Source organism: Carcharodon carcharias, chromosome X (genome assembly GCF_017639515.1).
Source record: "Carcharodon carcharias isolate sCarCar2 chromosome X, sCarCar2.pri, whole genome shotgun sequence".
NCBI lineage: Eukaryota > Metazoa > Chordata > Chondrichthyes > Lamniformes > Lamnidae > Carcharodon > Carcharodon carcharias.
Genome location: NC_054507.1, coordinates 12540070 through 12565969, shown reverse-complemented (window position 1 = coordinate 12565969; position 25900 = coordinate 12540070).

The following is a 25900-nucleotide window of genomic DNA, read 5'->3' as shown; positions in this document are numbered from 1 at the left end:
TGTCTCTGACAGTGCAGTGCTCTCTCAGTACTGTGTCTCTGACAGTGCAGTGCTCCCTCTGTGCTGTGTCTCTGACAATGCAGTGCTCTCTCAGTGTTGTGCCTCTGACAGTGCAGTGCTCTCTCAGTGCTGTGTCTCTGACAGTGCAGTGCTCTCTCAGTGCTGTGTCTCTGACAGTGCAGTGCTCTCTCAGTACTGTGTCTCTGACAGTGCAGTGCTCTCTCTGTGCTGCATCTCTGCTAGTGCAGTGCTCTCTCAGTGCTGCGTATCTGACAGTGCAGTGCTCTCTCAGTGCTTCATCTCAGCTACTGCAGTGCTCCCTCAGTGCTGCGTCTCCGACACTGCAGTGCTATCCCAGTGCTGCATCTCCGACAGTGCAGTGCTATCTCAGTGCTGTGTCTCTGACAGTGCAGTGCTCCCTCAGTGCTGCGTCTCTGACAGTGCAGCGCTCTCTCAGTGCTTTGTCTCTGACAGTGCAGTGCTCTCACACTGCTGTGTCTCTGACAGTGCAGCACTATCTCAGTGCTGCGTCTCTGACAGTGCAGTGCTCCCTCAGTGCTGCGTCTCTGACAGTGCAGTGCTCTTTCAGTGCTGCGTCTCTGGCAGTGCAGTGCTCTCTCACTGCTGCGTCTCTGATAATGCAGCGCTCTCTCAGTGCTGTGTCTCTGACAGTGCAGTTTTCTCTCAGTGCTGCAACTCCAACAGTGCACTCCTATCTCAGTGCTGTGTCTCTTACAGTGCAGTGCTCTCTCAGTGCTGTGTCTCTGACTGTGCACTGATTTCTCAGTGCTGCGTCTCTGACATTGCAGTGCTCTCTCAGTGCTGCATCTCAGCTAAAGCTTTACTCTCTCAGTGCTGTGTCTCTGACAGTGCATTGCTCTCTCTGTGCTGCATCTCTGCTAGTGCAGTGCTCTCTCAGTGCTGCATCGCTGACATTGCAGTGCTCTCTCAGTGCTTCATCTCAGCTACTGCAGTGCTCCCTCAGTGCTGCGTCTCTGACACTGCAGTGCTATTCCAGTGCTGCATCTCCGACAGTGCAGTGCTATGTCAGTGCTGCGTCTCTGACAGTGCAGTGCTCTCTCAGTGCTGCGTCTCTGACAGTGCAGCGCTCTCTCAGTGCTGTGTCCATGACAGTGCAGTGCTCTCTAGGTGCTGCATTTCCGACAGTGCAGTGCTCTCTCAGTGATGTGTCTCTGACAGTGCAGTGCTCTCTCAGTGCTGTGTCTCAGACAGTGCAGTGCTGTCTCAGTGCTGCGTCTCTGACAGTGCAGTGCTCTCTCAGTGCTGCGTCTCTGATAATGCAACGCTCTCTCAGTGCTGTGTCTCTGACAGTGCAGTGCTCTCTCAGTGATGCAACTCCAACATTGCAGTGCTATCTCAGTGCGGTGTCTCTTACAGTGCAGTGATTTCTCATGCTGCGTCTCTGACAGTGCCGTGCTCCCCCAGTGCTGCATCTCTGACCGTGCAGTGCTCTCACAGTGCTGCATCTCCGACAGTGCAGTGCTCTCTCAGTGCTGCGTCTCTGACAGTGCAGCGCTCTCTCAGTGCTGTGTCTCTGACAGTGCAGTGCTCTCTCAGTGCTTCGTCTCTGACAGTGCAGTGCTCTCTCAGTGCTGTGTCTCTGACAGTGCAGCACTCTCTCAGTGCTGCGTCTTTGACAGTGCAGTGCTCTCACAGCGCTGCATCTCCGACAGTGCAGTGCTCCCTCAGTGCTGTGTCTCTTACAGTGCAGTGCTGTCTCAGTGTTGTGTCTCTGCTAGTGCAGTGCTATCTCAGTGCTGTGTATCTGCTAGTGCAGTGCTCTCTCAATGCTGTGTCTCTGACAGTACAGTGCTCTCTCAGTGTTGTTTCTCTGACAGTGCAGCGCTCTCTCAGTGCTGTGTCTCTGACAGTGCAGCGCTCTCTCAGTGCTGTGTCCTTGACAATGCAGTGCTCTCTCAATGCTGTGTCTCTGACAGTGCAGTGCTCTCTCAGTGTTGTGTCTCTGATAGTGCCGCGCTCTCTCAGTGCTGTGTCTCTGCTAGTGCAGCGTTCTCCCAGTGCTGCATCTCTGACAATGCAGTGCTCTCTCAGTGTTGTGTCTCTGACAGTGCAGCGCTCTCTCAGTGCTCTTTCTCTGACAGTTCATCGCTCTCAGTGCTGCATCTTTAACAGTGCAGTGCTCTCTCAGTGCTGCACCTCCGACAGTGCAGTGCTCTCTCAGTGCTGCATCTCCGACAGTGCAGTGCTCCCTCAGTGCTGTGTCTCTGACAGTGCAGTGCTCTCTCAGTACTGTGTCTCTGACAGTGCAGTGCTCCCTCTGTGCTGTGTCTCTGACAATGCAGTGCTCTCTCAGTGTTGTGCCTCTGACAGTGCAGTGCTCTCTCAGTGCTGTGTCTCTGACAGTGCAGTGCTCTCTCAGTGCTGTGTCTCTGACAGTGCAGTGCTCTCTCAGTACTGTGTCTCTGACAGTGCAGTGCTCTCTCTGTGCTGCATCTCTGCTAGTGCAGTGCTCTCTCAGTGCTGCGTATCTGACAGTGCAGTGCTCTCTCAGTGCTTCATCTCAGCTACTGCAGTGCTCCCTCAGTGCTGCGTCTCCGACACTGCAGTGCTATCCCAGTGCTGCATCTCCGACAGTGCAGTGCTATCTCAGTGCTGTGTCTCTGACAGTGCAGTGCTCCCTCAGTGCTGCGTCTCTGACAGTGCAGCGCTCTCTCAGTGCTTTGTCTCTGACAGTGCAGTGCTCTCACACTGCTGTGTCTCTGACAGTGCAGCACTATCTCAGTGCTGCGTCTCTGACAGTGCAGTGCTCCCTCAGTGCTGCGTCTCTGACAGTGCAGTGCTCTTTCAGTGCTGCGTCTCTGGCAGTGCAGTGCTCTCTCACTGCTGCGTCTCTGATAATGCAGCGCTCTCTCAGTGCTGTGTCTCTGACAGTGCAGTTTTCTCTCAGTGCTGCAACTCCAACAGTGCACTCCTATCTCAGTGCTGTGTCTCTTACAGTGCAGTGCTCTCTCAGTGCTGTGTCTCTGACTGTGCACTGATTTCTCAGTGCTGCGTCTCTGACATTGCAGTGCTCTCTCAGTGCTGCATCTCAGCTAAAGCTTTACTCTCTCAGTGCTGTGTCTCTGACAGTGCATTGCTCTCTCTGTGCTGCATCTCTGCTAGTGCAGTGCTCTCTCAGTGCTGCATCGCTGACATTGCAGTGCTCTCTCAGTGCTTCATCTCAGCTACTGCAGTGCTCCCTCAGTGCTGCGTCTCTGACACTGCAGTGCTATTCCAGTGCTGCATCTCCGACAGTGCAGTGCTATGTCAGTGCTGCGTCTCTGACAGTGCAGTGCTCTCTCAGTGCTGCGTCTCTGACAGTGCAGCGCTCTCTCAGTGCTGTGTCCATGACAGTGCAGTGCTCTCTAGGTGCTGCATTTCCGACAGTGCAGTGCTCTCTCAGTGATGTGTCTCTGACAGTGCAGTGCTCTCTCAGTGCTGTGTCTCAGACAGTGCAGTGCTGTCTCAGTGCTGCGTCTCTGACAGTGCAGTGCTCTCTCAGTGCTGCGTCTCTGATAATGCAACGCTCTCTCAGTGCTGTGTCTCTGACAGTGCAGTGCTCTCTCAGTGATGCAACTCCAACATTGCAGTGCTATCTCAGTGCGGTGTCTCTTACAGTGCAGTGATTTCTCATGCTGCGTCTCTGACAGTGCCGTGCTCCCCCAGTGCTGCATCTCTGACCGTGCAGTGCTCTCACAGTGCTGCATCTCCGACAGTGCAGTGCTCTCTCAGTGCTGCGTCTCTGACAGTGCAGCGCTCTCTCAGTGCTGTGTCTCTGACAGTGCAGTGCTCTCTCAGTGCTTCGTCTCTGACAGTGCAGTGCTCTCTCAGTGCTGTGTCTCTGACAGTGCAGCACTCTCTCAGTGCTGCGTCTTTGACAGTGCAGTGCTCTCACAGCGCTGCATCTCCGACAGTGCAGTGCTCCCTCAGTGCTGTGTCTCTTACAGTGCAGTGCTGTCTCAGTGTTGTGTCTCTGCTACTGCAGTGCTATCTCAGTGCTGTGTATCTGCTAGTGCAGTGCTCTCTCAATGCTGTGTCTCTGACAGTACAGTGCTCTCTCAGTGTTGTGTCTCTGACAGTGCAGCGCTCTCTCAGTGCTGTTTCTCTGACAGTGCAGCGCTCTCTCAGTGCTGTGTCCTTGACAGTGCAGTGCTCTCTCAATGCTGTGTCTCTGACAGTGCAGTGCTCTCTCAGTGTTGTGTCTCTGATAGTGCAGCGCTCTCTCAGTGCTGTGTCTCTGCTAGTGCAGTGTTCTCTCAGTGCTGTGTCTCTGACAATGCAGTGCTCTCTCAGTTTTGTGTCTCTGACAGTGCAGCGCTCTCTCAGTGCTCTTTCTCTGACAGTTCATCGCTCTCAGTGCTGCATCTTTAACAGTGCAGTGCTCTCTCAGTGCTGCATCTCCGACAGTGCAGTGCTCTCTCAGTGCTGCATCTCCGACAGTGCAGTGCTCCCTCAGTGCTGTGTCTCTGACAGTGCAGTGCTCTCTCAGTGCTGTGTCTCTGACAGTGCAGTGCTCCCTCTGTGCTGAGTCTCTGACAATGCAGTGCTCTCTCAGTGTTGTGTCTCTGACAGTGCAGTGCTCTCTCAGTGCTGTGTCTCTGACAGTGCAGTGCTCTCTCAGTGCTGTGTCTCTGACAGTGCAGTGCTCTCTCAGTGCTGTGTCTCTGACAGTGCAGTGCTCTCTCAGTGCTGTGTCTCTGACAGTGCAGTGCTCTCTCAGTGCTGTGTCTCTGACAGTGCAGTGCTCTCTCAGTGCTGCGTCTCTGAAAGTGCAGTGTTCTCTCAGTGCTGTGTCTCTGACAGTGCAGTGCTCTCTCAGTGCTGCGTCTCTGACAGTGCAGTGCTCTCTCAGTGCTGCATCTCTTACAGTGCAGTGCTTTCTCAGTGCTGTGTCCTTGACAGTGCAATACTGTCCCAGTGCTGTGTCTCTGACAGTGCAGCACTATCTCAGTGCTGCGTCTCTTACAGTGCAGTGCTCTCTCAGTGCAGCATCTCTGACAGTGCAGTGCTCTCTCAGTGCTGTGTCTCTTACAGTGCAGTGCTCTCTCACTGCAGCGTTTCTGACATTGCAGTGCTCTCTCAGTGTAGCGTCTCTGACAGTGCAGTGCCACTTCTCTGACAGTGCAGCACTCTCTCAGTGCTGCGTCTCTGACAGTGCAGTGCTTTCTCAGTGCTGCGTCTCCGACAGTGAAGTGCTCTCTTAGTGCTGCGTCTCTAACAGTGCAGTGCTCTCTCAGTGCTGCATCTCCGACAGTGCAGTGCTCTCTCAGTGCTGTGTCTCTGACAGTGCATTGCTCTCTTAGTGCTGCGTCTTCGACAGTGCAGTGCTCTCTCAGTGCTGCGTCTCTGACAGTGCAGTGCTCTCTCAGTGCTGTGTCTCTGACAGTGCAGTGCTCTCTCAGTGCTGCGTCTCTGACAGTGCAGTGCTCTCTCAGTGCTGCGTCTCTGATAATGCAGCGCTCTCTCAGTGCTGCGTCTCTGACAGTGCAGTTCTCTCTCAGTGCTGCAACTCCAACAGTGCAGTGCTATCTCAGTGCTGTGTCTCCTACGGTGCAGTGCTCTCTCAGTGCTTTGTCTCTGACTGTGCAGTGATTTCTCAGTTTTGTGTCTCTGACAGTGCAGTGTTCCCTCAGTGCTGCGTCTCTGACATTGCAGTGCTCTCTCAGTGCTGCATTTCAGCTAAAGCAGTACTCTCTCAGTGCTGTGTTCTGACAGTGCAGTGCTCTCTCTGTGCTGCATCTCTGCTAGTGCAGTGCTCTCTCAGTGCTGCGTATCTGACAGTGCAGTGCTCTCTCAGTGCTTCATCTCAGCTACTGCAGTGCTCCCTCAGTGCTGCGTCTCCGACACTGCAGTGCTATCCCAGTGCTGCATCTCCGACAGTGCAGTGCTATCTCAGTGCTGTGTCTCTGACAGTGCAGTGCTCTCTCAGTGCTGCGTCTCTGACAGTGCAGCGCTCTCTCAGTGCTTTGTCTCTGACAGTGCAGTGCTCTCACACTGCTGTGTCTCTGACAGTGCAGCACTATCTCAGTGCTGCGTCTCTGACAGTGCAGTGCTCCCTCAGTGCTGCGTCTCTGACAGTGCAGTGCTCTCTCAGTGCTGCGTCTCTGGCAGTGCAGTGCTCTCTCACTGCTGCGTCTCTGATAATGCAGCGCTCTCTCAGTGCTGTGTCTCTGACAGTGCAGTTTTCTCTCAGTGCTGCAACTCCAACAGTGCAGTGCTATCTCAGTGCTGTGTCTCTTACAGTGCAGTGCTCTCTCAGTGCTGTGTCTCTGACTGTGCACTGATTTCTCAGTGCTGCATCTCTGACAGTGCAGTGCTCCCTCAGTGCTGCGTCTCTGACATTGCAGTGCTCTCTCAGTGCTGCATCTCAGCTAAAGCTTTACTCTCTCAGTGCTGTGTCTCTGACAGTGCATTGCTCTCTCTGTGCTGCATCTCTGCTAGTGCAGTGCTCTCTCAGTGCTGCATCGCTGACAGTGCAGTGCTCTCTCAGTGCTTCATCTCAGCTACTGCAGTGCTCCCTCAGTGCTGCGTCTCTGACACTGCAGTGCTATTCCAGTGCTGCATCTCCGACAGTGCAGTGCTATGTCAGTGCTGCGTCTCTGACAGTGCAGTGCTCTCTCAGTGCTGCGTCTCTGACAGTGCAGCGCTCTCTCATGCTGCGTCTCTGACAGTGCAGTGCTCTCTCAGTGCTTCATCTCAGCTACTGCAGTGCTCCCTCAGTGCTGCGTCTCCGACACTGCAGTGCTATCCCAGTGCTGCATCTCCGACAGCGCAGTGCTATCTCAGTGCTGCGTCTCTGACAGTGCAGTGCTCTCTCAGTGCTGTGTCTCAGACAGTGCAGCGCTCTCTCAGTGCTTTGTCTCTGACAGTGCAGTGCTCTCTCAGTGCTGTGTCTCTGACATTGCGGTGCGCTATCAGTGCTGCATCTCTGCTAGTGCAGTGCTCTCTCATGCTGCGTCTCTGACAGTGCAGTGCTCTCTCAGTGCTTCATCTCAGCTACTGCAGTGCTCCCTCAGTGCTGCGGCTCCGACACTGCAGCGCTATCCCAGTGCTGCATCTCCGACAGTGCAGTGCTATCTCAGTGCTGCGTCTCTGACAGTGCAGTTTTCTCTCAGTGCTGCAACTCCAACAGTGCAGTGCTATCTCAGTGCTGTGTCTCTGACAGTGCAGCGCTCTCTCAGTGCAGCGTCTTTGACAGTGCAGTGCTCACTACAGTGCTGCATCTCTAACAGTGCAGTGCTCTCTCCGTGCTGTGTTTCTGACAGTGCAGCGCTCTCTCAGTGCTGCGTTTCCGACAGTGCAGTGCTCTCTCAGTGCTGTGTCTCTTAAAGTGCAGTGCTCTCTCACTGCAGCGTCTCTGGCAGTGCAGTGCTCTCTCAATGCGCTGTCTCTGACAGTGCAGTGCTCTCTCAGTGTTGTGTCTCTGATAGTGCAGCGCTCTCTCAGTGCTGTGTCTCTGCTAGTGCAGTGCTCTCTCAGTGCTGCGTCTCTGACAATGCAGTGCTCTCTCAGTGTTGTGTCTCTGACAGTGCAGCGCTCTCTCAATGCTCTTTCTCTGACAGTTCATCGCTCTCAGTGCTGCATCTTTGACAGTGCAGTGCTCTCTCAGTGCTGCATCTCCGACAGTGCAGTGCTCTCTCAGTGCTGCATCTCCGACAGTGCAGTGCTCCCTCAGTGCTGTGTCTCTGACAGTGCAGTGCTCTCTCAGTGCTGTGTATCTGACAGTGCAGCACTCTCTCAGTGCTGCGTCTTTGACAGTGCAGTGCTCTCACAGCGCTGCATCTCCGACAGTGCAGTGCTCCCTCAGTGCTGTGTCTCTTACAGTGCAGTGCTGTCTCAGTGTTGTGTCTCTGCTAGTGCAGTGCTATCTCAGTGCTGTGTATCCGCTAGTGCAGTGCTCTCTCAATGCTGTGTCTCTGACAGTACAGTGCTCTCTCAGTGTTGTTTCTCTGACAGTGCAGCGCTCTCTCAGTGCTGTGTCTCTGACAGTGCAGTGCTCTCTCAGTGCTGTGTCCTTGACAGTGCAGTGCTCTCTCAATGCTGTGTCTCTGACAGTGCAGTGCTCTCTCAGTGTTGTGTCTCTGATAGTGCAGCACTCTCTCAGTGCTGTGTCTCTGCTAGTGCAGTGTTCTCTCAGTGCTGCGTCTCTGACAATGCAGTGCTCTCTCAGTGTTGTGTCTCTGACAGTGCAGCGCTCTCTCAATGCTCTTTCTCTGACAGTTCATCGCTCTCAGTGCTGCATCTTTGACAGTGCAGTGCTCTCTCAGTGCTGCATCTCCGACAGTGCAGTGCTCTCTCAGTGCTGCATCTCCGACAGTGCAGTGCTCCCTCAGTGCTGTGTCTCTGACAGTGCAGTGCTCTCTCAGTGCTGTGTCTCTGACAGTGCAGTGCTCTCTCAGTGCTGTGTCTCTGACAGTGCAGTGCTCTCTCAGTGCTGTGTATCTGACAGTGCAGTGCTCTCTCAGTGCTGTGTCTCTGACAGTGCAGTGCTCTCTCAGTGCTGTGTCTCTTACAATGCAGTGCTCTCTCAGTGCTGTGTCTCTTACAGTGCAGTGCTTTCTCAGTGCTGTGTCCTTGACACTGCAATGCTGTCTCAGTGCTGTGTCTCTGACAGTGCAGCACTATCTCAGTGCTGCGTCTCTTACAGTGCAGTGCTCTCTCAGTGCAGCATCTCTGACATTGCAGTGCTCTCTCAGTGCTGTGTCTCTTACAGTGCAGTGCTCTCTCAGTGCTGCATCTCCGACAGTGCAGTGCTCTCTCAGTGCTGCATCTCCGACAGTGCAGTGCTCCCTCAGTGCTGTGTCTCTGACAGTGCAGTGCTCTCTCAGTGCTGTGTCTCTGACAGTGCAGTGCTCCCTCTGTGCTGAGTCTCTGACAATGCAGTGCTCTCTCAGTTTTGTGTCTCTGACAGTGCAGTGCTCTCTCAGTGCTGTGTCTCTGACAGTGCAGTGCTCTCTCAGTGCTGTGTCTCTGACAGTGCAGTGCTCTCTCAGTGCTGTGTCTCTGACAGTGCAGTGCTCTCTCAGTGCTGTGTCTCTGACAGTGCAGTGCTCTCTCAGTGCTGTGTCTCTGACAGTGCAGTGCTCTCTCAGTGCTGCGTCTCTGAAAGTGCAGTGTTCTCTCAGTGCTGTGTCTCTGACAGTGCAGTGCTCTCTCAGTGCTGTGTCTCTGACAGTGCAGTGCTCTCTCAGTGCTGCATCTCTTACAGTGCAGTGCTTTCTCAGTGCTGTGTCCTTGACAGTGCAATACTGTCTCAGTGCTGTGTCTCTGACAGTGCAGCACTATCTCTGTGCTGCGTCTCTTACAGTGCAGTGCTCTCTCAGTGCAGCATCTCTGACAGTGCAGTGCTCTCTCAGTGCTGTGTCTCTTACAGTGCAGTGCTCTCTCACTGCAGCGTTTCTGACATTGCAGTGCTCTCTCAGTGTAGCGTCTCTGACAGTGCAGTGCCACGTCTCTGACAGTGCAGCACTCTCTCAGTGCTGCGTCTCTGACAGTGCAGTGCTTTCTCAGTGCTGCGTCTCCGACAGTGAAGTGCTCTCTTAGTGCTGCGTCTCTAACAGTGCAGTGCTCTCTCAGTGCTGCATCTCCGACAGTGCAGTGCTCTCTCAGTGCTGTGTCTCTGACAGTGCAGTGCTCTCTTAGTGCTGCGTCTTCGAGGGTGCAGTGCTCTCTCAGTGCTGCGTCTCTGACAGTGCAGTGCTCTCTCAGTGCTGTGTCTCTGACACTGCAGTGCTCTCTCAGTGCTGCGTCTCTGACAGTGCAGTGCTCTCTCAGTGCTGCGTCTCTGATAATGCAGCGCTCTCTCAGTGCTGCGTCTCTGACAGTGCAGTTCTCTCTCAGTGCTGCAACTCCAACAGTGCAGTGCTATCTCAGTGCTGTGTCTCCTACGGTGCAGTGCTCTCTCAGTGCTTTGTCTCTGACTGTGCAGTGATTTCTCAGTTTTGTGTCTCTGACAGTGCAGTGCTCCCTCAGTGCTGCGTCTCTGACATTGCAGTGCTCTCTCAGTGCTGCATTTCAGCTAAAGCAGTACTCTCTCAGTGCTGTGTTCTGACAGTGCAGTGCTCTCTCTGTGCTGCATCTCTGCTAGTGCAGTGCTCTCTCAGTGCTGCGTATCTGACAGTGCAGTGCTCTCTCAGTGCTTCATCTCAGCTACTGCAGTGCTCCCTCAGTGCTGCGTCTCCGACACTGCAGTGCTATCCCAGTGCTGCATCTCCGACAGTGCAGTGCTATCTCAGTGCTGCGTCTCTGACATTGCAGTGCTCTCTCAGTGCTGCATTTCAGCTAAAGCAGTACTCTCTCAGTGCTGTGTTCTGACAGTGCAGTGCTCTCTCTGTGCTGCATCTCTGCTAGTGCAGTGCTCTCTCAGTGCTGCGTATCTGACAGTGCAGTGCTCTCTCAGTGCTTCATCTCAGCTACTGCAGTGCGCCCTCAGTGCTGCGTCTCCGACACTGCAGTGCTATCCCAGTGCTGCATCTCCGACAGTGCAGTGCTATCTCAGTGCTGTGTCTCTGACAGTGCAGTGCTCTCTCAGTGCTGCGTCTCTGACAGTGCAGCGCTCTCTCAGTGCTTTGTCTCTGACAGTGCAGTGCTCTCACACTGCTGTGTCTCTGACAGTGCAGCACTATCTCAGTGCTGCGTCTCTGACAGTGCAGTGCTCCCTCAGTGCTGCGTCTCTGACAGTGCAGTGCTCTCTCAGTGCTGTGTCTCTTACAATGCAGTGCTCTCTCAGTGCTGTGTCTCTTACAGTTCAGTGCTTTCTCAGTGCTGTGTCCTTGACACTGCAATGCTGTCTCAGTGCTGTGTCTCTGACAGTGCAGCACTATCTCAGTGCTGCGTCTCTTACAGTGCAGTGCTCTCTCAGTGCAGCATCTCTGACATTGCAGTGCTCTCTCAGTGCTGTGTCTCTTACAGTGCAGTGCTCTCTCAGTGCTGCATCTCCGACAGTGCAGTGCTCTCTCAGTGCTGCATCTCCGACAGTGCAGTGCTCCCTCAGTGCTGTGTCTCTGACAGTGCAGTGCTCTCTCAGTGCTGTGTCTCTGACAGTGCAGTGCTCCCTCTGTGCTGAGTCTCTGACAATGCAGTGCTCTCTCAGTTTTGTGTCTCTGACAGTGCAGTGCTCTCTCAGTGCTGTGTCTCTGACAGTGCAGTGCTCTCTCAGTGCTGTGTCTCTGACAGTGCAGTGCTCTCTCAGTGCTGTGTCTCTGACAGTGCAGTGCTCTCTCAGTGCTGTGTCTCTGACAGTGCAGTGCTCTCTCAGTGCTGTGTCTCTGACAGTGCAGTGCTCTCTCAGTGCTGCGTCTCTGAAAGTGCAGTGTTCTCTCAGTGCTGTGTCTCTGACAGTGCAGTGCTCTCTCAGTGCTGTGTCTCTGACAGTGCAGTGCTCTCTCAGTGCTGCATCTCTTACAGTGCAGTGCTTTCTCAGTGCTGTGTCCTTGACAGTGCAATACTGTCTCAGTGCTGTGTCTCTGACAATGCAGCACTATCTCTGTGCTGCGTCTCTTACAGTGCAGTGCTCTCTCAGTGCAGCATCTCTGACAGTGCAGTGCTCTCTCAGTGCTGTGTCTCTTACAGTGCAGTGCTCTCTCACTGCAGCGTTTCTGACATTGCAGTGCTCTCTCAGTGTAGCGTCTCTGACAGTGCAGTGCCACGTCTCTGACAGTGCAGCACTCTCTCAGTGCTGCGTCTCTGACAGTGCAGTGCTTTCTCAGTGCTGCGTCTCCGACAGTGAAGTGCTCTCTTAGTGCTGCGTCTCTAACAGTGCAGTGCTCTCTCAGTGCTGCATCTCCGACAGTGCAGTGCTCTCTCAGTGCTGTGTCTCTGACAGTGCAGTGCTCTCTTAGTGCTGCGTCTTCGAGGGTGCAGTGCTCTCTCAGTGCTGCGTCTCTGACAGTGCAGTGCTCTCTCAGTGCTGTGTCTCTGACAGTGCAGTGCTCTCTCAGTGCTGCGTCTCTGACAGTGCAGTGCTCTCTCAGTGCTGCGTCTCTGATAATGCAGCGCTCTCTCAGTGCTGCGTCTCTGACAGTGCAGTTCTCTCTCAGTGCTGCAACTCCAACAGTGCAGTGCTATCTCAGTGCTGTGTCTCCTACGGTGCAGTGCTCTCTCAGTGCTTTGTCTCTGACTGTGCAGTGATTTCTCAGTTTTGTGTCTCTGACAGTGCAGTGCTCCCTCAGTGCTGCGTCTCTGACATTGCAGTGCTCTCTCAGTGCTGCATTTCAGCTAAAGCAGTACTCTCTCAGTGCTGTGTTCTGACAGTGCAGTGCTCTCTCTGTGCTGCATCTCTGCTAGTGCAGTGCTCTCTCAGTGCTGCGTATCTGACAGTGCAGTGCTCTCTCAGTGCTTCATCTCAGCTACTGCAGTGCTCCCTCAGTGCTGCGTCTCCGACACTGCAGTGCTATCCCAGTGCTGCATCTCCGACAGTGCAGTGCTATCTCAGTGCTGCGTCTCTGACATTGCAGTGCTCTCTCAGTGCTGCATTTCAGCTAAAGCAGTACTCTCTCAGTGCTGCGTATCTGACAGTGCAGTGCTCTCTCAGTGCTTCATCTCAGCTACTGCAGTGCTCCCTCAGTGCTGCGTCTCCGACACTGCAGTGCTATCCCAGTGCTGCATCTCCGACAGTGCAGTGCTATCTCAGTGCTGTGTCTCTGACAGTGCAGTGCTCTCTCAGTGCTGCGTCTCTGACAGTGCAGCGCTCTCTCAGTGCTTTGTCTCTGACAGTGCAGTGCTCTCACACTGCTGTGTCTCTGACAGTGCAGCACTATCTCAGTGCTGCGTCTCTGACAGTGCAGTGCTCCCTCAGTGCTGCGTCTCTGACAGTGCAGTGCTCTCTCAGTGCTGCGTCTCTGGCAGTGCAGTGCTCTCTCACTGCTGCGTCTCTGATAATGCAGCGCTCTCTCAGTGCTGTGTCTCTGACAGTGCAGTTTTCTCTCAGTGCTGCAACTCCAACAGTGCAGTGCTATCTCAGTGCTGTGTCTCTTACAGTGCAGTGCTCTCTCAGTGCTGTGTCTCTGACTGTGCACTGATTTCTCAGTGCTGCATCTCTGACAGTGCAGTGCTCCCTCAGTGCTGCGTCTCTGACATTGCAGTGCTCTCTCAGTGCTGCATCTCAGCTAAAGCTTTACTCTCTCAGTGCTGTGTCTCTGACAGTGCATTGCTCTCTTTGTGCTGCATCTCTGCTAGTGCAGTGCTCTCTCAGTGCTGCATCGCTGACAGTGCAGTGCTCTCTCAGTGCTTCATCTCAGCTACTGCAGTGCTCCCTCAGTGCTGCGTCTCTGACACTGCAGTGCTATTCCAGTGCTGCATCTCCGACAGTGCAGTGCTTTGTCAGTGCTGCGTCTCTGACAGTGCAGTGCTCTCTCAGTGCTGCGTCTCTGACAGTGCAGCGCTCTCTCATGCTGCGTCTCTGACAGTGCAGTGCTCTCTCAGTGCTTCATCTCAGCTACTGCAGTGCTCCCTCAGTGCTGCGTCTCTGACACTGCAGTGCTATCCCAGTGCTGCATCTCCGACAGCGCAGTGCTATCTCAGTGCTGCATCTCTGACAGTGCAGTGCTCTCTCAGTGCTGTGTCTCAGACAGTGCAGCGCTCTCTCAGTGCTTTGTCTCTGACAGTGCAGTGCTCTCTCAGTGCTGTGTCTCTGACATTGCGGTGCGCTATCAGTGCTGCATCTCTGCTAGTGCAGTGCTCTCTCATGCTGCGTCTCTGACAGTGCAGTGCTCTCTCAGTGCTTCATCTCAGCTACTGCAGTGCTCCCTCAGTGCTGCGGCTCCGACACTGCAGCGCTATCCCAGTGCTGCATCTCCGACAGTGCAGTGCTATCTCAGTGCTGCGTCTCTGACAGTGCAGTTTTCTCTCAGTGCTGCAACTCCAACAGTGCAGTGCTATCTCAGTGCTGTGTCTCTTACAGTGCAGTGCTCTCTCAGTGCTGTGTCTCTGACTGTGCACTGATTTCTCAGTGCTGCATCTCTGACAGTGCAGTGCTCCCTCAGTGCTGCGTCTCTGACATTGCAGTGCTCTCTCAGTGCTGCATCTCAGCTAATGCTTTACTCTCTCAGTGCTGTGTCTCTGACAGTGCATTGCTCTCTTTGTGCTGCATCTCTGCTAGTGCAGTGCTCTCTCAGTGCTGCATCGCTGACAGTGCAGTGCTCTCTCAGTGCTTCATCTCAGCTACTGCAGTGCTCCCTCAGTGCTGCGTCTCTGACACTGCAGTGCTATTCCAGTGCTGCATCTCCGACAGTGCAGTGCTTTGTCAGTGCTGCGTCTCTGACAGTGCAGTGCTCTCTCAGTGCTGCGTCTCTGACAGTGCAGCGCTCTCTCATGCTGCGTCTCTGACAGTGCAGTGCTCTCTCAGTGCTTCATCTCAGCTACTGCAGTGCTCCCTCAGTGCTGCGTCTCCGACACTGCAGTGCTATCCCAGTGCTGCATCTCCGACAGCGCAGTGCTATCTCAGTGCTGCATCTCTGACAGTGCAGTGCTCTCTCAGTGCTGTGTCTCAGACAGTGCAGCGCTCTCTCAGTGCTTTGTCTCTGACAGTGCAGTGCTCTCTCAGTGCTGTGTCTCTGACATTGCGGTGCGCTATCAGTGCTGCATCTCTGCTAGTGCAGTGCTCTCTCATGCTGCGTCTCTGACAGTGCAGTGCTCTCTCAGTGCTTCATCTCAGCTACTGCAGTGCTCCCTCAGTGCTGCGGCTCCGACACTGCAGCGCTATCCCAGTGCTGCATCTCCGACAGTGCAGTGCTATCTCAGTGCTGCGTCTCTGACAGTGCAGTTTTCTCTCAGTGCTGCAACTCCAACAGTGCAGTGCTATCTCAGTGCTGTGTCTCTGACAGTGCAGCGCTCTCTCAGTGCAGCGTCTTTGACAGTGCAGTGCTCACTACAGTGCTGCATCTCTAAAAGTGCAGTGCTCTCTCCGTGCTGTGTTTCTGACAGTGCAGCGCTCTCTCAGTGCTGCATTTCCGACAGTGCAGTGCTCTCTCAGTGCTGTGTCTCTTAAAGTGCAGTGCTCTCTCACTGCAGCGTCTCTGGCAGTGCAGTGCTCTCTCAATGCTGTGTCTCTGACAGTGCAGTGCTCTCTCAGTGTTGTGTCTCTGATAGTGCAGCGCTCTCTCAGTGCTGTGTCTCTGCTAGTGCAGTGCTCTCTCAGTGCTGCGTCTCTGACAATGCAGTGCTCTCTCAGTGTTGTGTCTCTGACAGTGCAGCGCTCTCTCAATGCTCTTTCTCTGACAGTTCATCGCTCTCAGTGCTGCATCTCCGACAGTGCAGTGCTCCCTCAGTGCTGTGTCTCTGACAGTGCAGTGCTCTCTCAGTGCTGTGTCTCTGACAGTGCAGCACTCTCTCAGTGCTGCGTCTTTGACAGTGCAGTGCTCTCACAGCGCTGCATCTCCGACAGTGCAGTGCTCCCTCAGTGCTGTGTCTCTTACAGTGCAGTGCTGTCTCAGTGTTGTGTCTCTGCTAGTGCAGTGCTATCTCAGTGCTGTGTATCCGCTAGTGCAGTGCTCTCTCAATGCTGTGTCTCTGACAGTACAGTGCTCTCTCAGTGTTGTTTCTCTGACAGTGCAGCGCTCTCTCAGTGCTGTGTCTCTGACAGTGCAGTGCTCTCTCAGTGCTGTGTCCTTGACAGTGCAGTGCTCTCTCAATGCTGTGTCTCTGACAGTGCAGTGCTCTCTCAGTGTTGTGTCTCTGATAGTGCAGCACTCTCTCAGTGCTGTGTCTCTGCTAGTGCAGTGTTCTCTCAGTGCTGCGTCTCTGACAATGCAGTGCTCTCTCAGTGTTGTGTCTCTGACAGTGCAGCGCTCTCTCAATGCTCTTTCTCTGACAGTTCATCGCTCTCAGTGCTGCATCTTTGACAGTGCAGTGCTCTCTCAGTGCTGCATCTCCGACAGTGCAGTGCTCTCTCAGTGCTGCATCTCCGACAGTGCAGTGCTCCCTCAGTGCTGTGTCTCTGACAGTGCAGTGCTCTCTCAGTGCTGTGTCTCTGACAGTGCAGTGCTCTCTCAGTGCTGTGTCTCTGACAGTGCAGTGCTCTCTCAGTGCTGTGTATCTGACAGTGCAGTGCTCTCTCAGTGCTGTGTCTCTGACAGTGCAGTGCTCTCTCAGTGCTGTGTCTCTTACAATGCAGTGCTCTCTCAGTGCTGTGTCTCTTACAGTGCAGTGCTTTCTCAGTGCTGTGTCCTTGACACTGCAATGCTGTCTCAGTGCTGTGTCTCTGACAGTGCAGCACTATCTCAGTGCTGCGTCTCTTACAGTGCAGTGCTCTCTCAGTGCAGCATCTCTGACATTGCAGTGCTCTCTCAGTGCTGTGTCTCTTACAGTGCAGTGCTCTCTCAGTGCTGCATCTCCGACAGTGCAGTGCTCTCTCAGTGCTGCATCTCCGACAGTGCAGTGCTCCCTCAGTGCTGTGTCTCTGACAGTGCAGTGCTCTCTCAGTGCTGTGTCTCTGACAGTGCAGTGCTCCCTCTGTGCTGAGTCTCTGACAATGCAGTGCTCTCTCAGTTTTGTGTCTCTGACAGTGCAGTGCTCTCTCAGTGCTGTGTCTCTGACAGTGCAGTGCTCTCTCAGTGCTGTGTCTCTGACAGTGCAGTGCTCTCTCAGTGCTGTGTCTCTGACAGTGCAGTGCTCTCTCAGTGCTGTGTCTCTGACAGTGCAGTGCTCTCTCAGTGCTGTGTCTCTGACAGTGCAGTGCTCTCTCAGTGCTGTGTCTCTGACAGTGCAGTGCTCTCTCAGTGCTGCGTCTCTGAAAGTGCAGTGTTCTCTCAGTGGTGTGTCTCTGACAGTGCAGTGCTCTCTCAGTGCTGTGTCTCTGACAGTGCAGTGCTCTCTCAGTGCTGCATCTCTTACAGTGCAGTGCTTTCTCAGTGCTGTGTCCTTGACAGTGCAATACTGTCTCAGTGCTGTGTCTCTGACAGTGCAGCACTATCTCAGTGCTGCGTCTCTTACAGTGCAGTGCTCTCTCAGTGCAGCATCTCTGACAGTGCAGTGCTCTCTCAGTGCTGTGTCTCTTACAGTGCAGTGCTCTCTCACTGCAGCGTTTCTGACATTGCAGTGCTCTCTCAGTGTAGCGTCTCTGACAGTGCAGTGCCACGTCTCTGACAGTGCAGCACTCTCTCAGTGCTGCGTCTCTGACAGTGCAGTGCTTTCTCAGTGCTGCGTCTCCGACAGTGAAGTGCTCTCTTAGTGCTGCGTCTCTAACAGTGCAGTGCTCTCTCAGTGCTGCATCTCCGACAGTGCAGTGCTCTCTCAGTGCTGTGTCTCTGACAGTGCAGTGCTCTCTTAGTGCTGCGTCTTCGAGGGTGCAGTGCTCTCTCAGTGCTGCGTCTCTGACAGTGCAGTGCTCTCTCAGTGCTGTGTCTCTGACAGTGCAGTGCTCTCTCAGTGCTGCGTCTCTGACAGTGCAGTGCTCTCTCAGTGCTGCGTCTCTGATAATGCAGCGCTCTCTCAGTGCTGCGTCTCTGACAGTGCAGTTCTCTCTCAGTGCTGCAACTCCAACAGTGCAGTGCTATCTCAGTGCTGTGTCTCCTACGGTGCAGTGCTCTCTCAGTGCTTTGTCTCTGACTGTGCACTGATTTCTCAGTTTTGTGTCTCTGACAGTGCAGTGCTCCCTCAGTGCTGCGTCTCTGACATTGCAGTGCTCTCTCAGTGCTGCATTTCAGCTAAAGCAGTACTCTCTCAGTGCTGTGTTCTGACAGTGCAGTGCTCTCTCTGTGCTGCATCTCTGCTAGTGCAGTGCTCTCTCAGTGCTGCGTATCTGACAGTGCAGTGCTCTCTCAGTGCTTCATCTCAGCTACTGCAGTGCTCCCTCAGTGCTGCGTCTCCGACACTGCAGTGCTATCCCAGTGCTGCATCTCCGACAGTGCAGTGCTATCTCAGTGCTGTGTCTCTGACAGTGCAGTGCTCTCTCAGTGCTGCGTCTCTGACAGTGCAGCGCTCTCTCAGTGCTTTGTCTCTGACAGTGCAGTGCTCTCACACTGCTGTGTCTCTGACAGTGCAGCACTATCTCAGTGCTGCGTCTCTGACAGTGCAGTGCTCCCTCAGTGCTGCGTCTCTGACAGTGCAGTGCTCTCTCAGTGCTGCGTCTCTGGCAGTGCAGTGCTCTCCCACTGCTGCGTCTCTGATAATGCAGCGCTCTCTCAGTGCTGTGTCTCTGACAGTGCAGTTTTCTCTCAGTGCTGCAACTCCAACAGTGCAGTGCTATCTCAGTGCTGTGTCTCTTACAGTGCAGTGCTCTCTCAGTGCTGTGTCTCTGACTGTGCACTGATTTCTCAGTGCTGCATCTCTGACAGTGCAGTGCTCCCTCAGTGCTGCGTCTCTGACATTGCAGTGCTCTCTCAGTGCTGCATCTCAGCTAAAGCTTTACTCTCTCAGTGCTGTGTCTCTGACAGTGCAGTGCTCTCTCAGTGCTTCATCTCAGCTACTGCAGTGCTCCCTCAGTGCTGCGTCTCTGACACTGCAGTGCTATTCCAGTGCTGCATCTCCGACAGTGCAGTGCTATGTCAGTGCTGCGTCTCTGACAGTGCAGTGCTCTCTCAGTGCTGCGTCTCTGACAGTGCAGCGCTCTCTCATGCTGCGTCTCTGACAGTGCAGTGCTCTCTCAGTGCTTCATCTCAGCTACTGCAGTGCTCCCTCAGTGCTGCGTCTCCGACACTGCAGTGCTATCCCAGTGCTGCATCTCCGACAGTGCAGTGCTATCTCAGTGCTGCGTCTCTGACAGTGCAGTGCTCTCTCAGTGCTGTGTCTCAGACAGTGCAGCGCTCTCTCAGTGCTTTGTCTCTGACAGTGCAGTGCTCTCTCAATGCTGTGTCTCTGACATTGCGGTGCGCTATCAGTGCTGCATCTCTGCTAGTGCATTGCTCTCTCATGCTGCGTCTCTGACAGTGCAGTGCTCTCTCAGTGCTTCATCTCAGCTACTGCAGTGCTCCCTCAGTGCTGCGGCTCCGACACTGCAGCGCTATCCCAGTGCTGCTTCTCCGACAGTGCAGTGCTATCTCAGTGCTGCGTCTCTGACAGTGCAGTTTTCTCTCAGTGCTGCAACTCCAACAGTGCAGTGCTATCTCAGTGATGCAACTCCAACAGTGCAGTGCTATCTCAGTGCTGTGTCTCTGACAGTGCAGCGCTCTCTCAGTGCAGCGTCTTTGACAGTGCAGTGCTCACTACAGTGCTGCATCTCTAACAGTGCAGTGCTCTCTCCGTGCTGTGTTTCTGACAGTGCAGCGCTCTCTCAGTGCTGCGTTTCCGACAGTGCAGTGCTCTCTCAGTGCTGTGTCTCTTAAAGTGCAGTGCTCTCTCACTGCAGCGTCTCTGGCAGTGCAGTGCTCTCTCAATGCTGTGTCTCTGACAGTGCAGTGCTCTCTCAGTGTTGTGTCTCTGATAGTGCAGCGCTCTCTCAGTGCTGTGTCTCTGCTAGAGCAGTGCTCTCTCAGTGCTGCGTCTCTGACAATGCAGTGCTCTCTCAGTGTTGTGTCTCTGACAGTGCAGCGCTCTCTCAATGCTCTTTCTCTGACAGTTCATCGCTCTCAGTGCTGCATCTTTGACAGTGCAGTGCTCTCTCAGTGCTGCATCTCCGACAGTGCAGTGCTCTCTCAGTGCTGCATCTCCGACAGTGCAGTGCTCCCTCAGTGCTGTGTCTCTGACAGTGCAGTGCTCTCTCAGTGCTGTGTCTCTGACAGTGCAGTGCTCTATCCGTGCTGTGTCTCTGACAGTGCAGTGTTCTCTCAGTGCTGTGTCTCTGACAGTGCAGTGCTCTCTTAGTGCTGTGTCTCTGACTGTGCTGTGCTCTCTCAGTGCTGTGTCTCTGACAGTGCAGTGTTCTCTAAGTATTGCACCTCCAACAGTGCAGTGCTCTCTCAGTGCTGCGTCTCCAAAAGTGCAGTGCTCTCTCAGTGCTGTGTCTCTGACAGTGCAGCGCTCTCTCAGTGCTGTGTCTCCACTAGTGCAATGCTCTCTCATTGCTGTGTCTCCGATAGTGCAATGCTCTCTCAATGCTGCGTCTCCAACAGTACAGTGCCCCCTCAGTGCTGCATCTTCGACATTGCCATTCTCTCTCAGTGCTGTGTCTCCGACAATGCAGCGCTCTCTCAGTGCTGTGTCTCCAACAGTGCAGTGCTCTCTCAGTGCTGCATCGCTGACAGTGCAGATGCTCTCTCAGTGCTATGTCTCTGACAGTGCAGTGCTCCCTCAGTGCTGCGTCTCTGACAATGCATTGCTCTCTCAGAGCTGATTCTCGAACAGGGTAGTCCTCCTTCAGTGCTGCATCTCCGACAGTGCATTGCTCTCTCATTTTTGCGTCTTCGACAGTGCAGCATTCTCTCAGTATTGCACCTCCAACAGTGCAGTGCTCTCTCAGCGCTGCGTCTCCAAAAGTGCAGTGCTCTCTCAGTGCTGTGTCTCTGACAGTGCAGTGCTCTATCCGTGCTGTGTCTCTGACAGTGCAGTGTTCTCTCAGTGCTGTGTCTCTGACAGTGCAGTGCTCTCTCAGTGCTGTGTCTCTGACAGTGCCGTGCTCTATCCGTGCTGTGTCTCTGACTGTGCTGTGCTATCTCAGTGCTGTGTCTCTGACAGTGCAGTGTTCTCTCAGTATTGCACCTCCAACAGTGCAGTGCTCTCTCAGTGCTGCGTCTCCAAAAGTGCAGTGCTCTCTCAGTGCTGTGTCTCTTACAGTGCAGTGCTCTCTCAGTGCTGCATCGCTGAATGTGCAGTGTCTCTGACAGTGCAGTGCTCTCTCAGTGCTCTGTCTCTTACAGTGCAGTGCTCTCTCAGTGCTGCTTCTCTGACAGTGCATTGCTCCCTCAGTGCTTCATCTCCGACAGTGCAGATACTCTCTCAGTGCTGCATCTCTAACAGTGCATTGCTCCCTCAGTGCTGTTTCTCTGCCAGTGCGGTGTTCTCTCAGTGCTGTGTCTCAGACTGTGCAGTGCTCTCTCAGTGCTTTGTCTCTGACAGTGCAGTGCTCTCTCAGTGCTCTGTCTCTTACAGTGCAGTGCTCTCTCAGTGCTGCTTCTCTGACAGTGCATTGCTCCCTCAGTGCTTCATCTCCAACAGTACAGTGCTCCATCAGTGCTGCATCTTCGACATTGCCATTCTCTCTCAGTGCTGTGTCTCCGACAGTGCAGCGCTCTCTCAGTGCTGTGTCTCCGACAGTGCAATGCTCCCTCAGTGCTGCATTTTCGACAGTGCAGTGCTCTCTCAGTGCTGTGTCTCTGACAGTGCAGTGCTCTCTCAGCGCTGTGTCTCTGACAGTGCAGCACTATCTCAGTGCTGTGTCTCTGACAGTGCAGCACTATCTCAGATCTGCGTCTCTTACAGTGCAGTGCTCTCTCAGTGCTGCATCTCTGACAGTGCAGTGCTCTCTCAGTTCTGTGTCTCTTACAGTGCATTGCTCTCTCACTGCTGTCTCTGACAGTGCATTGCTCTCTCACTGCAGCGTGTCTGACAGCGAAGTGCTGAGTCTCTGACAGTGCAGCGCTCTCTCAGTGCTGCGTCTCTGACAGTGCAGTGCTTTCTCAGTGCTGCATCTCCGACAGTGCATTGCTCTCTCAGTGCTGTGTGTCTGACAGTGCAGTGCTCTCTTAGTGCTGCTTCTTCGACAGTGCAGTGCTCTCTCAGTGCTGCGTCTCTGACAGTGCAGTGCTCTCTCAGTGCTGTGTCTCTGACAGTGCAGTGCTCTCTCAGTGCTGTGTCTCTTACAGTGCAGTGCTCTCTCAGTGCTGTGTCTCTTACAGTGCAGTGCTTTCTCAGTGCTGTGTCCTTGACAGTGCAATGCTGTCTCAGTGCTGTGTCTCTGACAGTGCAGCACTATCTCAGTGCTGCGTCTCTTACAGTGCAGTGCTCTCTCAGTGCAGCATCTCTGACAGTGCAGTGCTCTCTCAGTGCTGTGTCTCTTACAGTGCAGTGCTCTCTCAGTGCTGCGTCTATGACAGTACAGTGCTCTCTCACTGCAGCGTCTCTGACATTGCAGTGCTCTCAGTGTAGCGTCTCTGACAGTGCAGTGCCACGTCTCTGACGGTGCAGCGCTCTCTCAGTGCTGCGTCTCTGACAATGCAGTGCTCTCTCAGTGCTGCATCTCCGACAGTGCATTGCTCTCTCAGTGCTGTGTGTCTGACAGTGCAGTGCTCTCTTAGTGCTGCTTCTTCGACAGTGCAGTGCTCTCTCAGTGCTGCGTCTCTGACAGTGCAGTGCTCTCTCAATGCTGTGTCTCTGACAGTGCAGTGCTCTCTCAGTGCTGTGTCTCTTACAGTGCAGTGCTCTCTCAGTGCTGTGTCTCTGACAGTGCAGTGCTTTCTCAGTGCTGTGTCCTTGACAGTGCAATGCTGTCTCAGTGCTGTGTCTCTGACAGTGCAGCACTATCTCAGTGCTGCGTCTCTGACATTGCAGTGCTCTCAGTGTAGCGTCTCTGACAGTGCAGTGCCACGTCTCTGACGGTGCAGCGCTCTCTCAGTGCTGCGTCTCTGACAGTGCAGTGCTTTCTCAGTGCTGCGTCTCTGACAGTGCAGTGCTCTCTCAGTGCAGTGTCTCTTACAGTGCAGTGCTCTCTCAGTGCTGTGTCTCTGACAGTGCAGCACTATCTCAGTGCTGTGTCTCTGACAGTGCAGCACTATCTCAGAGCTGCGTCTCTTACAGTGCAGTGCTCTCTCAGTGCTGCATCTCTGACAGTGCAGTGCTCTCTCAGTTCTGTGTCTCTTACAGTGCATTGCTCTCTCAGTGCTGTCTCTGACAGTGCAGTGCTCTCTCACTGCAGCGTGTCTGACAGCGAAGTGCTGAGTCTCTGACAGTGCAGCGCTCTCTCAGTGCTGCGTCTCTGACAGTGCAGTGCTTTCTCAGTGCTGCATCTCCGACAGTGCATTGCTCTCTCAGTGCTGTGTGTCTGACAGTGCAGTGCTCTCTTAGTGCTGCTTCTTCGACAGTGCAGTGCTCTCTCAGTGCTGCGTCTCTGACAGTGCAGTGCTCTCTCAGTGCTGTGTCTCTGACAGTGCAGTGCTCTCTCAGTGCTGTGTCTCTTACAGTGCAGTGCTCTCTCAGTACTGTGTCTCTTACAGTGCAGCGCTCTCTCAGTGCTGTGTCTCTCACAGTGCAGTGCTTTCTCAGTGCTGCGTCTCCGATAGTGAAGTGCTCTCTCAGTGCTGTGTCTCTGACAGTGCAGTGCTCTCTCAGTGCAGTGTCTCTTACAGTGCAGTGCTCTCTCAGTGCTGTGTCTCTTACAGTGCAGTGCTTTCTCAGTGCTGTGTCCTTGACAGTGCAATGCTGTCTCAGTGCTGTGTCTCTGACAGTGCAGCACTATCTCAGTGCTCCGTCTCTTACAGTGCAGTGCTCTCTCAGTGCAGCATCTCTGACAGTGCAGTGCTCTCTCAGTGCTGTGTCTCTTACAGTGCAGTGCTCTCTCAGTGCTGTGTCTCTGACAGTACAGTGCTCTCTCACTGTAGCGTCTCTGACATTGCAGTGCTCTCTCAGTGTAGCATCTCTGACAGTGCAGTGCCACGTCTCTGACAGTGCAGCGCTCTCTCAGTGCTGCGTCTCTGACAGTGCAGTGCTTTCTCAGTGCTGCGTCTCCGACAGTGAAGTGCTCTCTTAGTGCTGCGTCTCTAACAGTGCAGTGCTCTCTCAGTGCTGCATCTCCGACAGTGCAGTGCTCTCTCAGTGCTGTGTCTCTGACAGTGCAGTGCTCTCTTAGTGCTGCGTCTTCGACAGTGCCGTGCTCTCTCAGTGCTGCGTCTCTGACAGTGCAGTGCTCTCTCAGTGCTGCGTCTCTGTCAGTGCAGTGCTCTCTCAGTGCTGTGTCTCTGACAGTGCAGTGCTCTCTTAGTGCTGCGACTTCGACAGTGCAGTGCTCTCTCAGTGCTGCGTCTCTTACAGTGCAGTGCTCTCTCAGTGCTGCGTCTCTGACAGTGCAGTGCTCTCTCAGTGCTGCGTCTCTGACAGTGCAGTGCTCTCTCAGTGCTGCGTCTCTGATAATGCAGCGCTCTCTCAGTGCTGCGTCTCTGACAGTGCTGTTCTCTCTCAGTGCTGCAACTCCAACAGTGCAGTGCTATCTCAGCGCTGTGTCTCTTACGGTGCAGTGCTCTCTCAGTGCTTTGTCTCTGACTGTGCAGTGATTTCTCAGTGCTGCGTCTCTGACAGTGCAGTGCTCCCTCAGTGCTGCGTCTCTGACATTGCAGTGCTCTCTCAGTGCTGCATTTCTGCTAAAGCAGTACTCTCTCAGTGCTGTGTCTCTGACAGTGCAGCGCTCTCTCTGTGCTGCATCTCTGCTAGTGCATTGCTCTCTCAGTGCTGCGTATCTGACAGTGCAGTGCTCTCTCAGTGCTTCATCTCAGCTACTGCAGTGCTCCCTCAGTGCTGCGTCTCCGACACTGCAGTGCTATCCCAGTGCTGCATCTCCGACAGTGCAGTGCTATCTCAGTGCTGCGTCTCTGACAGTGCAGCGCTCTCTCAGTGCTTTGTCTCTGACAGTGCAGTGCTATCTCAGTGCTGCGTCTCTGACAGTGCAGTTTTCTCTCAGTGCTGCAACTCCAACAGTGCAGTGCTATCTCAGTGATGCAACTCCAACAGTGCAGTGCTATCTCAGTGCGGTGTCTCTTACAGTGCAGTGCTCTCTCAGGGCTGTGTCTCTGACAGTGCAGTGATTTCTCAGTGCTGCGTCTCTGACAGTGCAGTGCTCTCTCAGTGCTGCGTCTCTGACAGTGCAGTGCACTCTCAGTGCTGCATCTCTGCTACTGCAGTAATCTCTCGGTGCTGCGTCTCCGACACTGCAGTGCTATCACAGTGCTGCATCTCTGACAGTGCAGAGCTCTCTCAGTGCTGCATCTCTGACAGTGCAGTGCTCTCTCAGTGCTGCGTCTCTGACAGTGCAGCGCTCTCTCAGTGCTGTGTCTCTGACAGTGCAGTGCTCTCTCAGTTCTGTGTCTCTGACAGTGCAGCGCTCTCTCAGTGCTGTGTCTCTGAGTGTGCAGTGCTCTCTCAGTGCTGTGTCTCTGACAGTGCAGTGTTCTCTCAGTGCTGTGTTTCCGACAGTGCAGTGCTCTATCCGTGCTGTGTCTTTGACAGTGCAGTGCTCTCTCAGTGTTGTTTCTCTGACAGTGCAGTGCTCACTCAGTGCTGTGTCTCTGACAGTGCAGTGCTCTATACGTGCTGTGTCTCTGACTGTGCTGTGCTCTCTCAGTGCAGTGTCTCTGACAGTGCAGTGTTCTCTCAATGCTTTGTGTCTGACAGTGCAGTGCTCTCTCAGTGCTGTGTCTTTGACAGTGCAGCGCTCTCTCAGTGCTGTGTCTCTGACAGTGAAGTGCTCTCTCAGTGCTGTGTCTCTGACAGTGCAATGTTCTCTCAGTGCTGTGTTTCTGACAGTGCAGTGCTCTCTCAGTGCTGCATCTCTGACAGTGCAGTGCTCCCTTAGTGCTTCTTCTCTGACAGTGCAGTGCTCTCTCAGTGCTTTGTCTCTGACTGTGCAGTGCTCCCTCAGTGCTGTATCTCTGATAATGCAGTGCTCTCTCACTCCTGTGTCTCCGATAGTGCAATGCTCTCTCAATGCTGCGTCTCCAACAGTACAGTGCTCCCTCAGTGCTGCATCTTCGACATTGCCATTCACTCTCAGTGCTGTTTCTCCGACAGTGCAGCGCTCTCTCAGTGCTGTGTCTCCGAAAGTGCAGTGCTCTCTCAGTGCTGCATCGCTGACAGTGCAGATGCTCTCTCAGTGCTATGTCTCTGACAGTGCAGTGCTCCCTCAGTGCTGCGTCTCTGACAATGCATTGCTTTCTCAGTGCTGCTTCTCGGACAGGGTAGTCCTCCTTCAGTGCTGCATCTCCGACAGTGCATTGCTCTCTCAGTTTTGCGTCTTCGACAGTGCAGCATTCTCTCAGTATTGCACCTCCAACAGTGCGGTGCTCCCTCAGTGCTGCGTCTCTGA